Here is a 12147-nt window from a genome sequence, read left to right as displayed (position 1 = left end):
TGGGTTGCCACAATAGGAAGATGCTGGGGGTATTGGTTTTCTTTTCTTTTCTTTTCTTTCTTTCTTTTTTCTTTTCTTTTCTTTTTTTTTTTTTTTTTTTTTTTTTTTTTTTTTTTTTTTTAAACAAGGGTTAAGGAATTTCATTATCATGCCCCTGAAGTGGCTTCTTTGGGGAAGACTGTTGTCTCGATAATGATAGTTGACAGTTTCAGCTTAATGACCCAGAATTTTAGCATGAGTGACTCCATTTCAATATTTTAACCAACTTGCTGAAGCCCAGAGCAGGGGCCTAGTCTAAAACAATGACCTCTTCTAATTGTTAAGAAACTATTAAACCTGACCAAATTGAATTCTACTTTATCAACCTTATGGTATCATTTCCTTTTCTCATTCTATGACAAAATATTTGACGTGAGAACTTGGGGGAGAGCTTGCCTTACTTCACAATGTAAGGGTACAGTCCATCATGAGAGGAAGGTGTGGCAGCAGGAACATGAGGTGGCTGGTCACACTGCCATGCAGGCCCTGCCCATGGGATGATGCCACTCATGTTCCATGTTTGTTTTTCTTTCTCAGTTAACCCTTTTTAGAAACACTGACAAACACAGGAGGAGGCATACCCCATCAATTTAACAGTGAATCCAACCATCACACTTTCCCAGCATCCTACTTTAAAATGTTACATGTTAGTATAGAATTTCTTTGAAATCTTTCTGTAAGCACTATGCTCCACTTCCCTAGCTTTTATGAACATGAAAGTGTAATGTTTTGCAATATATCTGCCAGATTATCTCCACACAGGTTATCTTACATAAAGTTTGCTATTTTATCTTACAGCCATGAGTTAATGTAGTCACCATTTTCTAACCTAATATCAGAAATTCTCTGGAATGAGCATGCATAGATTCAGCTTCCTACCACCACAAATTGCCACTATTGCCATGCACACCAGGATCACATCCATGTTGATGATTACTTTTCTTTGAAATGGTTTCCAGTCCTCAAGTCACTTTCTAAGGCAATAGTACCTGTCTCCAGTTCAGTTCATTTCCTCAGTCACAAGCTAGGAGGCAGCTATTAATCTCCCCCTTTCATTGGTGGTGACACTGCATAGGCCAGGGTCACCCAGTTGCTAAACTGAAGAGCTGGCATTTGAATCCAGAGGCTGATACTCCAACACCAACATGGTATAGTCAGCCTTTTAATGTAAATCCTGCATTTATTTGGCTGTTTTGTTAGGCACAGTACTATTTTCATTGTTCTTCTTTAATTTTTCAGTCTCCTTACAGGACAATGAGTATCAGTCTTTAGGCCTGAAGGCCAGTTTCATTAACATTTTCCTGCTCCATGCCAGCAGGTCCAGGAAAACCCCCCTTAAGTCCTTGGGCTCTTTAAAGTGGTAAGGGTCATCTTTCTGTACATTGTGTGCAGAATGCTGGCTAGCAGCCCTCAGGTTCCTTGAGGGTTGAGGTAGGTCACAGAAAGACCAAGACAGGACCAGAAGGTATGGAGTTCCAGCACCAATCCCTGGACAGAGCTGAGAGACTGAGGCTTAAGGTGACCACTAACAGTCAACTGGGACAGAGGGTTGAGAATTAACATACCAAAGTAAACACTGGCCACCAGGCTTTCCCAGTACCAGTTACAAAGTCCTGGCTACTCTCAGCAATGCTCACTCTGATCCCTACCCTTAACCTCTCCAGCCCCTGAGCTTTGCTACCTTTCCTCCAGCTTCTCTTTTCTACCAAAATATAACCTAGCCATTTTGCCTATGTATGCTCCTAGTTCTTGGTCCTTCTCTTGGTCTCTTGGTACCTCTCTTGGCTTTTGGGCTTCATTCTTGGCCTCTTGGTTCCTCCCTTGGCTCTTGGTTCCTCTCTTTTCTCTTCCTCTCTTGCTCTCCCTCCCTTTCTCACATGGCCTGGTCTATTCTGCTGGCCATGTTAAGTCCAGACTTCCGGATGCCTCTGGCTGTTCACTTCCTATCTATAATAATACTTTCTTGGGTTAGTCAATCCTGTGTGAAGAAGCCTTTATACCAACCCAAATGGCAAGAACTTGTGGAGGTTCCTGGAAGGCATGGCTTCAGGAGATTGCTGGATGTTCAGTGTCTTCCTTCCCCCATGCCTCACCCCATCCCTCTCTTCTTTTATAAGAAACATTATAAGGGTACTATTGGAGCTCACTGAGAAGCTGAGTTTGGAAATAGGGCTGCCCCTCCCCATTTAAACATAGCCATATTTATGTCAAGTGTTCTCCAAGACTCACTGCCCTGGGTCAGCCCACCAGCCCCAGTTCTGTAATGGGGAGAAGGAAAAGTAGCCAGCAGCTAAAGGGATCCAAAAATAATGTGGCTTTAAGATCAGCTAGAAGGTGAACCCTTCTACCAGAGGTTGCTTTTACTATTTATACTATAATCTAAAAGTGCCTACAAAGGAAACTGGAAGCTGGACTCTCATCTCTTCTTAAACTCATTCATTTTAAACCCAAACCATCTAGAGTTCCTTGATAATTTTCTTTTCTGTAAATAAGTGTTCCCCTGGGTTCTATGACCCATTCCACCAGTCACACCTTAGGACTTGGATGTGGAACCCCAATGTATAACCAGTCACCAGAACTTGGGGTTTGTAATTGATTAACACTGGGAGGCAGTTTAGGGGCTGCTGTCCTTAACCTCAGGAATTGTATGCTTAGTCCCAGGTAGATAGTGTTCAAATTAGAGAATTAAAGATGGTATCCACTGCTCTAACCATTATGGAAATAATGCTGGTCTCCTAAAGGGATGTGTGTCCCACTCTTAGGCTGTCAGACTACTGAACTATTGTCCTCAAGAAACTGGAATTTCCTCAGAAGTCTCTTGCTGAGAGAAGGAAAAGCCTGAAGCCTGGGACAGACAAGAGGAACAGACTTCACACAGTTTTGACAAGTTGTCAGACCACCTTACAGAAGCTGAGACAATGATGGGCCAATGAGTTAGGATCATACCTTGATCATAACTGCTCAGCTATGCATACCTTTGCCTACTTATACCTAAGCCTGTTCAGACTCTAAAGGTGTGTGTGTGTATGTGTGTTCACTGCACCTCTTTGTTCCTCCTTCCACTACAATGACACTGAATAAATTTCCTTTCTACACTTGCCACTTTAATTGGATTTGGAGAACATATGGCCAAAGTCAGCTGTTAGTGAAGTCAGAGCCCAGCTCTGACAATGAAAATTCCCATAATATTGCCACTGCCTGGCTTCTGTGATATTTCAGGGAGATTGACAAATCCTGTCCCAAACTGTGGTCAGATTGGGTAAGATTGGAGTGGCAAAATCAATGTGAGTATTTATTTCCTGCAGCTGGGCCATCATGATGATCACTCTTGTCCACTGGTGTTAAGGGGAGAATTGAGCATTGACAGGAAAGCAGGTTTTATCAGGAGGCCAAGTCTTGATCCTTCTGCAGTCATGGCACATGTATGTATTATCTCACTATAAAACCCTAGCTGATTTTTATAAGAGAAAAAAAAACCTTGGGATTTCCAGTATTATTAGGATATTCTAGATTTCTAGCCAACAGTGTGTCAAATGGATTCAGCATGCAGACTTTGTAGAATCAGAGATGATGTCATCATGGTTTCTGCTTAACAGGCATCCCTTCCTAACACTTTCCAAAGTGCAGAGACATTCATGGCTATTAGCTTGCCTCAGTAACTAAGTGAGAAAGGGACCTTCATCTATTTTTAGAAGTCATCTAGGTGGTAAATGCTAATGAAGTGGTTAAATCATATGTGCATAAACATGTACATAAAGGCAGTGTTGGAGATCCTCTGCAATATTTGGGTGTCCATCTTTTTGACCTACTGGCCCAGAATATCTAATAGACTTTCTTGTGATGCAGGAATTATAAAAGACTGGCTTACCTTGTCCTGGCAAAATTTGGCAGTTGGCTTCCTTTGTGTCCTGCTTGTCCACAGCTTGGACAGCATGCTGTCAGCAGAGGAGGCAAGGGCAGTGTTTTGCCCAATGACTAGCTTTGCACATTTGAAGCAAACTCCATATGGGTTTTTTTTTTTTTTTGATGCCCATCATCTTTGAAGTAGTATGAGGGTGCTGCCAGGAGCAAACATATCTCACTGTCAAGCCTTTTATTATTAAAACATCTTTAAATGCTATATTCTGTAGATCTCTAAAGTGTTTGAAGACCATACCCTATAATTCCTATCTATTTCAGTATATTTGAATAGTCAAATGTTGTTTGTTTCTAGCTATTTACTATTTGATTAGCTTTGAAAACATCTACAGGAGGCTAAATATAGTTTATTTTTATAATTAAGCTAGTACCTAACAAGACTACAACCAGCAACCTGTCATTTCTATAGTTTTAGAAGCTGCTTGCTCTACACTTCCTGTTTACTTAGGTAATATCCTTCTCAGGTCACTGATGGGGTTAAAGACTAAATAGATACAGTCTCATAGTTAAGGTCTAAAAATATATTTACAGGTTGATAAATACAAGTTATGAGAGAAAGTGATTTAGATACAGACCTTTGAACTCACCAAGTAGAATAGATAGTAAATTACGTTCCTCAAAGTTGCTACAAATTCATATTCATACGGGCATTATGAATATAATTCTTACCTGAAAGTTTTCATAATTGTTTGTATTATATGGAAAAACACTTTAATTGGATTAAAAGGGGGCAATAGTGGATGCTATTCAGAATCTGTGTGGGCAGGTGAACTTCCTGGAGATGGCCCACTCTATTGGGAGATTTTCCACATTGTTTAGATGAGTCAATGATTTTACAGAATGCCTGATTTTATTTAAATAGTTTTAGGAAGTTCGGGTAATTGATTAAAACTTTAAGGACATGTTTGTTAGAATTAATTATTTTAACTTCTAAAGTTAGAATTAATTAAATATATTAATACAGTTAGAATTAAGAGTAGAACGTGGACCCTATCTTATAGAATACTGAGGGCTGCATAGGTTAAAAAAGGCATACAGTAAGCTTTCATGCATTGCAAGTATTTAATTGTACTAGGAAGAGAAAAATAAGCTTGGGACAAGTTAATGATCAAAGAAAACATTTCATTCTAGGTTAGGTCTGTGTTAGGTTTTATCGCTGTGAAGAGACACTATGATCAAGACAACTCTTATAAAGGAAAACATTTATTTGGGGCTGGCATACAGTTTCACAGGTTCAGTCCATTATCCTCATGGCAGGAAGCATGGCAGCATGCAGGCAGAAATGGTGCTGGAGGAGGAGCTGAAAGTTCTACATCTTGATCTGAAGGCAGCCAGAAGGAGTCTGTCTTCTACAGGCAGCCAGGAGGAGGATCGCCTCCTAACCCTGCTAGTGGGCCAAGCATTCAAACACATGAGTCTGTGTGTGTGTGTGTGGGGGGGGGGTTGGTGGCAAACCTATTCAATCCAGCACAGTCTGTGTCCCTGGATTTCATGATCTAGGGATATGGTCACAGGTGCACCATGAAAAGGCAAGGTTATGAATAAAGAGCAAATAATTTTACTGTGACTATAAAAACAGAGAATAGATGATTAGTCAGTTTATCTGAACAAGACTTCAAAAATAAAATGTAAGGTAGATGATCTGTTTCTTGGTAAATAAAATTGTCAACTAAGCATAGGGGAAAAAAACTTGCTTAAACTTTGTTAAACAATGACAAAAGCATTATTGCTTTGGGATTACCATGAACTTGTAGAAAGAAAGATGGGAAATGTTTAGTTAGGTATAAGATTCAAAAGAAGAATACATAATCAATAATTCTGTTGTAATTTCCTTTTGCATAATGATTTTAATCTGTTCTTGAAGAATATGTCCTTGTGGTGATTGGTTTGGGAGAATACATAACTTGTGGCTATGAGGTAATTGTTTTCTTACATAGATAACTTTGTCTTAGATGGTATAAAAAGGCTAAAAGAAAAAAATAAAGTTGTTGGAGAGTGCTTGTTGAAGCTTTGCTCCATCTACCAAATGTGCGAGAATGTGTATGAATGTAGGAATATCTACCAAATGTGCGAGAATGTGTATGAATGTAGGAATATATGTATGGTATGTATGTATGTATGTATGTATGTTGTGTATATGTATGCATATGTGTGACATTGTTAGAGCTTGCTTCATCCTCCAAGTAGGTGTGAGTGTGTGCCTGCTTTACATTATCACCAACCCCACATTCCCTCCTTGGATTAATGAACACACTGTTGAAGTTGGTCTTCCCCACAAAGGGCACTAATGAGCACAGAGGAGTAGCATCAACCCTAGAATAAAGTTGAAGTGACAGGAAGGTTGCAGAAGCAACAGAACCCCAGAGCAATTACAGATGACAGGACAAGGTAGACGGTACAGGTTAGCTCCAGTGGAGGAATCAACACACCTGAAGCCCAGAGGTGAGCTGAGAAGGGTGACAAGCAAGGTTTGTTTTCACAGATGTGGGTCAAGATATTAGGTCATTACAGGATGAAGTTCAATTCTCCCCTAAAAACAATGGAGAGCCTAGTGTTAACATTGGAGTAAGGCAGCATTTTAAGACTTATCTTAAAATAAGATAAGTCTCCACCCTGGTTGCAAAGCCAGGGTGGAACCAGGGTGGAGTAAAAGCTGAAGGCTGGAAGAGCACTTAGAAAGTTTTGTTTTGTGCACATGGGGGTGGGCACAGGTGTGTGTGTGTGTGTATACACACACTAAAGTGACTGCACTGTCAGAGTATCTTCCCTGGCATAGATGAGGTAGCACAGAGTAACAGGACTGGCAAGACCACAGACCTCAGAAACACAAAGTGTGTGGATGGGCAGGGAACAAAGGAAATAATACAGGAAGCCACAAAGGTGCAAACCAGGGGCAGCAAGTCCAGGGCAAAGTGCCACAGCACTGTCACTGAGTTGGAAGAAGGAACCAATAATATACCATAAGCCAGAGGTGTATGAAAGATCCAAAGGTTTCTATTGTATTTGACAGGTCAGATTCAGAGAACTGGCAACCGTGGTTGAACATGCAGACACCAGTGTACAGGCAGCAGGCACTGCGGATACAGCAAATGAGCTGGCAAACAGTTGGAGGGAGGTTGCTTTGCAACCTCCATGTGGTTAAAAAAAAAAAAATCAAACAAACGAATATGGCTTCTCTCTGGGCCATAGGCTCTGCAGCTCCATACTGATTTTCTGCATGTAAAAAAGAGGCCCAATGGTGCGTGATCCTCTCAAAGCCCTCTTTACAAGACCACTTCTTGCTTAAGTGCCATACAGTTCAAAATACAAAGACATTAAAAAATCCTTGAATGATTGCAGAAGAGAACTTTCAGTGTGAAATTCTAAAGGGCATAGTCTTGAAATGAAAGAAACTAAATATTCAGAGTTATTCATTTGGAGTCTGTCTCCCCTCCCCCCCCCCAAAAAATTTGGATCTACCTATTGCAGACTTCTTCTTCCACATATCCCTCACACACTTCATAAAGCTGTTTCACTTTAATTCACTTAGCTAAAACTCACCTTCAGAAGCAGGTTTGAAAACCACACACTTCTTGAAACATAGAACACCTAAGATTTAAGATCTAGGCTTTGTTTTGTTTTTGTTTTTCGAGACAGGGTTTCTCTGTAGTCCTGGCTGTCCTGGAACTCACTCTGTAGACCAGGCTGGCCTCGAACACAGAAATCCGCCTGCCTCTGCCTCTCGAGTGCTGGGATTAAAGGCATGCGCCACCACTGCCCGGCTGATCTAGGCATTTTTAAAGTCTGCTAGAGAAATTTCACTTGAGACTGTCTGCTGCTATGTTCCAGGTTCTAGAAAACTTCCGTGGCCTAGAGACCCTTTCTTCACAGCTGGATTCTGTAACTTGGCATTTTTTACCCAGCTGCCTGGTTTTGGTGAACAGTCATCTGACAAATGGCATTGTAATTTTCATGCAAAGGGGCTAAAAGAACTGGTGTTGCAGGAAAAAGGTTGATCGTTGTCTTTTGTTTTGAAATGAGCAAGGGCCTCACTCTGTACATCAGAATAGTTATCAGGAATTCTCAGTGTGATGGGATTCCTTGCATGCTCCATCCTTCCCACTTCAACACCATTTTAAAAGGGTAAGGTTTGGATATGTTTGAAAAAGCCACAGAGCGAATAAGAGGAACCTGGGAACCCAACTTGTTCACTGCGGCTTTCTCCAGGAGGAAGAAATGGAGATGAGCTATTTTCCGATAGCTCCGCATTCAGGGGCTTCCCACGACCACACGCGTACCCTAGGGGAGTCCCTACGCTACGCTGCTCGTGCCCGCGCCTCACCGGATAGGCACCAACGCGCTGGAACCAACGCGGCCGCGCTCCGGCAGGCCCGCCCTTGGCCCGTCCCCCAGCCGCCCGGCATCCAATCCCAGCGCCACGCACGTGACGAGCGCTGCCTGCGATGACCTCATCCCTGGTGTGGGATGACGTCAAATTCAAGATGGATGGAATCACAGCGGCACTGGAGGCTGCGGGTTGCGCGAGCCGAGTGTGAGCGGAAAGGGGCTTGGCGCCTGCCCCAGGGCTGAAGAGCGGTGAGTAACCGTCACGCTCCGCGCCCTAGGAGGACGTCGGGCCCTGTCGGGGACTACGGCCTCTCCGCAAAACGCGGCCTTTCCTGACGTAACTCTGAGGTGATTTCTCTCCTTTTTTTCCTCCACCAGTGGGTTGCGGGAGTCGGCCCTTTTACGCGTGCGCGGGGCCGCGGTCCTCACCGAGCATGCCCAGACTCCCACGTAGCCGAGTGTGTCCAGGCACTGCGCATGCTCTCTGCCCGCATTTGGCCTCGCCCTCGCTCCCACGCATGCTCGGCCTCCAGGCCGCTGAGCTACTCACCCTGGTCCGGGTGGCCTGAGTAGCCGGGATGTGCGTCTAGGGCGCTGGCCACAGCAGAGCCGTTGAGACGCGGCTGCCGGCTAGGGCGCGCTCTCTGGGTCGGGCGGCGCGCGCTCGCGCGGGGCTGGGAAACTGGCGGGCGGTGGCGGCACCCACACCCGCTGCGGCTGGAACGTGACAGCCTGGCAGCCAAGCACCTCCGCGGCCACCTCATTAGCCCATGCACACCCTGTCGTACCCCTCACCCCCACTCTTGGGCCGGAGGCTTTTCTTAGGAGAAAGACCCTCCTTCGGGGACATAGCAGGGAAGACCTCCCTGCAGCTCACATCTTGGCCAGGTCTCCTCATCTCCCTGGCTTGGTTATTTGGAGCACCTTTGAGTGCCCCTCTGCAGAGACTGCACCTTGTAATCAAAGAACCATGCACATTTGTGCCCCCGAGGCTCTGGGTTCTGGAGAACCGCACACTGCAGAACGTGTACAGAGATCCTTAAACAGGTACTCCCTGAGGTTGCCTGACACAGGGGTGGTGGTGTTGGGGGACACTGAGCAGCCCTTTGAAGCTTGGCATTTTTGTGTGGTGCATGAACTCCAATCACTTCTACATCTTTGGACATCTATCTGTGTTAAGCATAGTCTGGTGATTGTTCATCAGCATGACCCTGAGTCATAAGTTCCTGGGTTTGTTTCATGGTCTTCCCACCTTGTTTCAGAGGGCGAAAGTAGGTTAATCCATGTTAGTGTTTCCACTAAAAACCCTCCTCCACTTCTGGTGATTAATCATTACCCTTAACCTTACCCCTAAATATTGACGTTAAAGTAGAAATTTGACTTACTTAAAAATGACTCTTTAATTCAGCCAATGCACTTAACAGCATAGTGTTTTCATTTAGTATTTATTAAAATATAGGGAGTGTCATTCTTAGGAAATAGAAATTGTTAATAGAAACTCTCCCTTGAGGAATTGACAATATTGTGTAGTGGAGAATATTAAGTATGAGAACAGTAAAAGCAACAAAAGAGTTAGCATAGAGGTCTCTAGACAAGGAGATAACTGAGAAGCCATTTTAGTTGTCCCAGTACTAGAGCTTAAGGGCTGGATTTACAAGTATCAGAGATTGGCCAAAGGGCAAAGGAAAGAATAATTTTTTGCCAGAGGAGATATGGCCACCATCACCCAACCTAAAGGTGATGACTGAAGACAAGCAGGTGTGAAAGTGTGGATCACAGGTGCCATGTAGGACAAGTGACTTCACTGAGATGGATCTGTTCAGAAGGAAGGGGCTGGAGCTTGAAGAAGTCTGAGCAAAGATACAGATGGAGTCAGTCCAATCGTTAATATAGTCACAAAAGCTCAAGAAAGGCTAAGAAAACGCCCAATGCTGGGTTCTACAGACTCTGGAGAGATAAAGATGAACAAATTCAATCCTCAAGTCTAGTGAGCTTTCTTTACATGGTAGATACCTGCCGAGTCCTATGCTAGGAATTCACAACGAAAACAAGGGCTTTTCGAGAGAGCATATGGGGTGTTGTGAGGGATCCACATATAAAAGCTAATGCATTGAAATCACTATGGGGTTATTGCAGAGGGATGAAGTGTTGCTGTTGGCAAGTTACAAAAGCTTTATAGTTCCATCTGAATCCTTCTGTACAAAGTGGCCAAGTAAGTAGAGGAGAGATAAAAGATACTTTTGGGTTTCAGAAATAGGAAGTGCAGACTTGTGGGTTAGATGGTAAGGAGTGCCACTGTCTTAGTTTGGATTTTATTGCTGTAAAGAAATACCATGACCAAGGCAACTTTTATAAAGGAAAACATTTAATTGGGGCTGTTTTTTTTGTTTGTTTGTTTGTTTCAGAGATTTAGTCTATTATAATCATGGTGGGAAGCATTCAGACATACATGGTGATGAAGGAGGAGTTGAGAATTCTACATCTTGACACTGGGGATAGCTAGAGCATAGGAGACCTCACTGCCTCCACAGTGACACACTTCCTCCAAGAAGGCCACACCTACTCTAACAAGGCCATATCTCCTAATAGTGTGACTTCACACATGTGAATCTATTGGGGCCATGCCTATTCAAACTACCACAGTCATCCAGGTTTGGTACAGAGGTGAGTAGATATCAGTCAGAGAAGTCTGCTAGTCTGTAGTTTAGGTTTTTCTAGGAAATAATAATTTAGGGGGGGGGGAAACCCAATAGCCTAAAACAGGTCAGTAAAGTAGCCAGCTTTATTTAGAGTAAGCAGTCAAAGAGCTTCATTTCTACTCCTTAATTTAAATTGGAGTAGGGAGTGGAAAATAATCACATATGTATTGTGTAGGATCTCAATTTGGGCATCATGAGGATTGCCAAAAGTAATATATTGGACTTTAAAGAGCTTGCAGTCCTGGGACACACAGCCAACTAGCATTATGTCAGGGAGTAAGCATAATGTGGTGATTGATGTACCTGCTCTGTGTGACAGCTGTTGTGCCTACTGTTGGCAGTAGGCATTTGCTTTTTGCCTTTTTGCCAAGAGACTTCAACCCATGTTGGCCTTGAACTCATAGTCCTCCTGCCTCAGTCTGCAAAGAACTGGTACTATAGGTATGAGCTACATGATGTATTTTGCTTACTTGTTCTAAGTTTAAGTAAGTTTAGGACTGTGTGTGTTTAGTTGGCCTGCTTTAATTTAATATACAGACTCAATGACCTAAATAATAGAAACTTATTTTTTCACAGTTATAGAAGCTGGAAATTGGAGATAAAAGTGGTGTTGGTAGGCCAGGTCTCTCCTGTACTTCTTCCCTTGGCTTGTAGATAGCTTCCTCATGTGTCTTCATAGGATCTTCCCTCCATGTTTGTCTCTGATCTAATGCCTTTGTTCAGAGACATCACTTTTTTTTTTTTTTGATTAAGACACATTTTAACTTAATTAGCTAATTAGCTGTGTCTTAAAGACCTCAGCTCCAAATATGATTCCTTTTTAAGGTACAGAAGTTAGGACTTCAACAAACAAACTAGGATGTTGACTGGGAGTGTTTAGCCCTAAAGGAGTCCTTAAGGACTAGAACTTGATCTGTGCTGCAGAAGGGGTTTGGCAAAATCTGGATTGAGTAGTGAGTAGTGGAGTTCAGATTGAGTAGTGGAAGAGGTCAGACGGGCAGGTTGTATCTCAGGAACAGAAAAAGGGAAAAGCCACAGTAGGCAACTAAAGAATTTTAAGAATACAGGAGTCAGCCGGGCATTGTGGCGCACGCCTTTAATCCCAGCACTCGGGAGGCAGAGGCAGGCGGATTTCTGAGTTCGAGGCCAGCCTGGTCTACAGAGT

The 12147-nt window shown here is 43.2% G+C and overlaps 1 protein-coding gene and 1 pseudogene across 11 annotated transcripts in view; one reads left to right on the top strand and one right to left on the bottom strand.

The window, feature by feature from the left end:
• The window catches only part of LOC110329654, a 39853-nt pseudogene extending 31050 nt beyond the window's left edge, over window positions 1–8803 (bottom strand).
• Zbtb21 (zinc finger and BTB domain containing 21) overlaps window positions 8433–12147 on the top strand; it is a 13744-nt gene continuing 10029 nt past the window's right edge. For 6 of the 11 annotated variants that reach the window (XM_021209793.2, XM_021209791.2, XM_029544500.1 and 3 more), the window contains exon 1: window positions 8433–8631. The gene's annotated coding sequence lies outside the window, so the exon portion shown is untranslated. Of the gene's footprint in view, window positions 8632–8956; window positions 9331–10688; window positions 10948–12147 lie in introns of those variants that run through there. The other 5 variants (XM_021209794.2, XM_029544499.1, XM_021209792.2 and 2 more) reach the window with 3 other exon arrangements.

Source organism: Mus pahari, chromosome 12, assembly GCF_900095145.1.
Source record: "Mus pahari chromosome 12, PAHARI_EIJ_v1.1, whole genome shotgun sequence".
NCBI lineage: Eukaryota > Metazoa > Chordata > Mammalia > Rodentia > Muridae > Mus > Mus pahari.
Note: the sequence above shows the minus strand (reverse complement) of the source record. Positions and strands in the feature narration are given on the sequence as shown.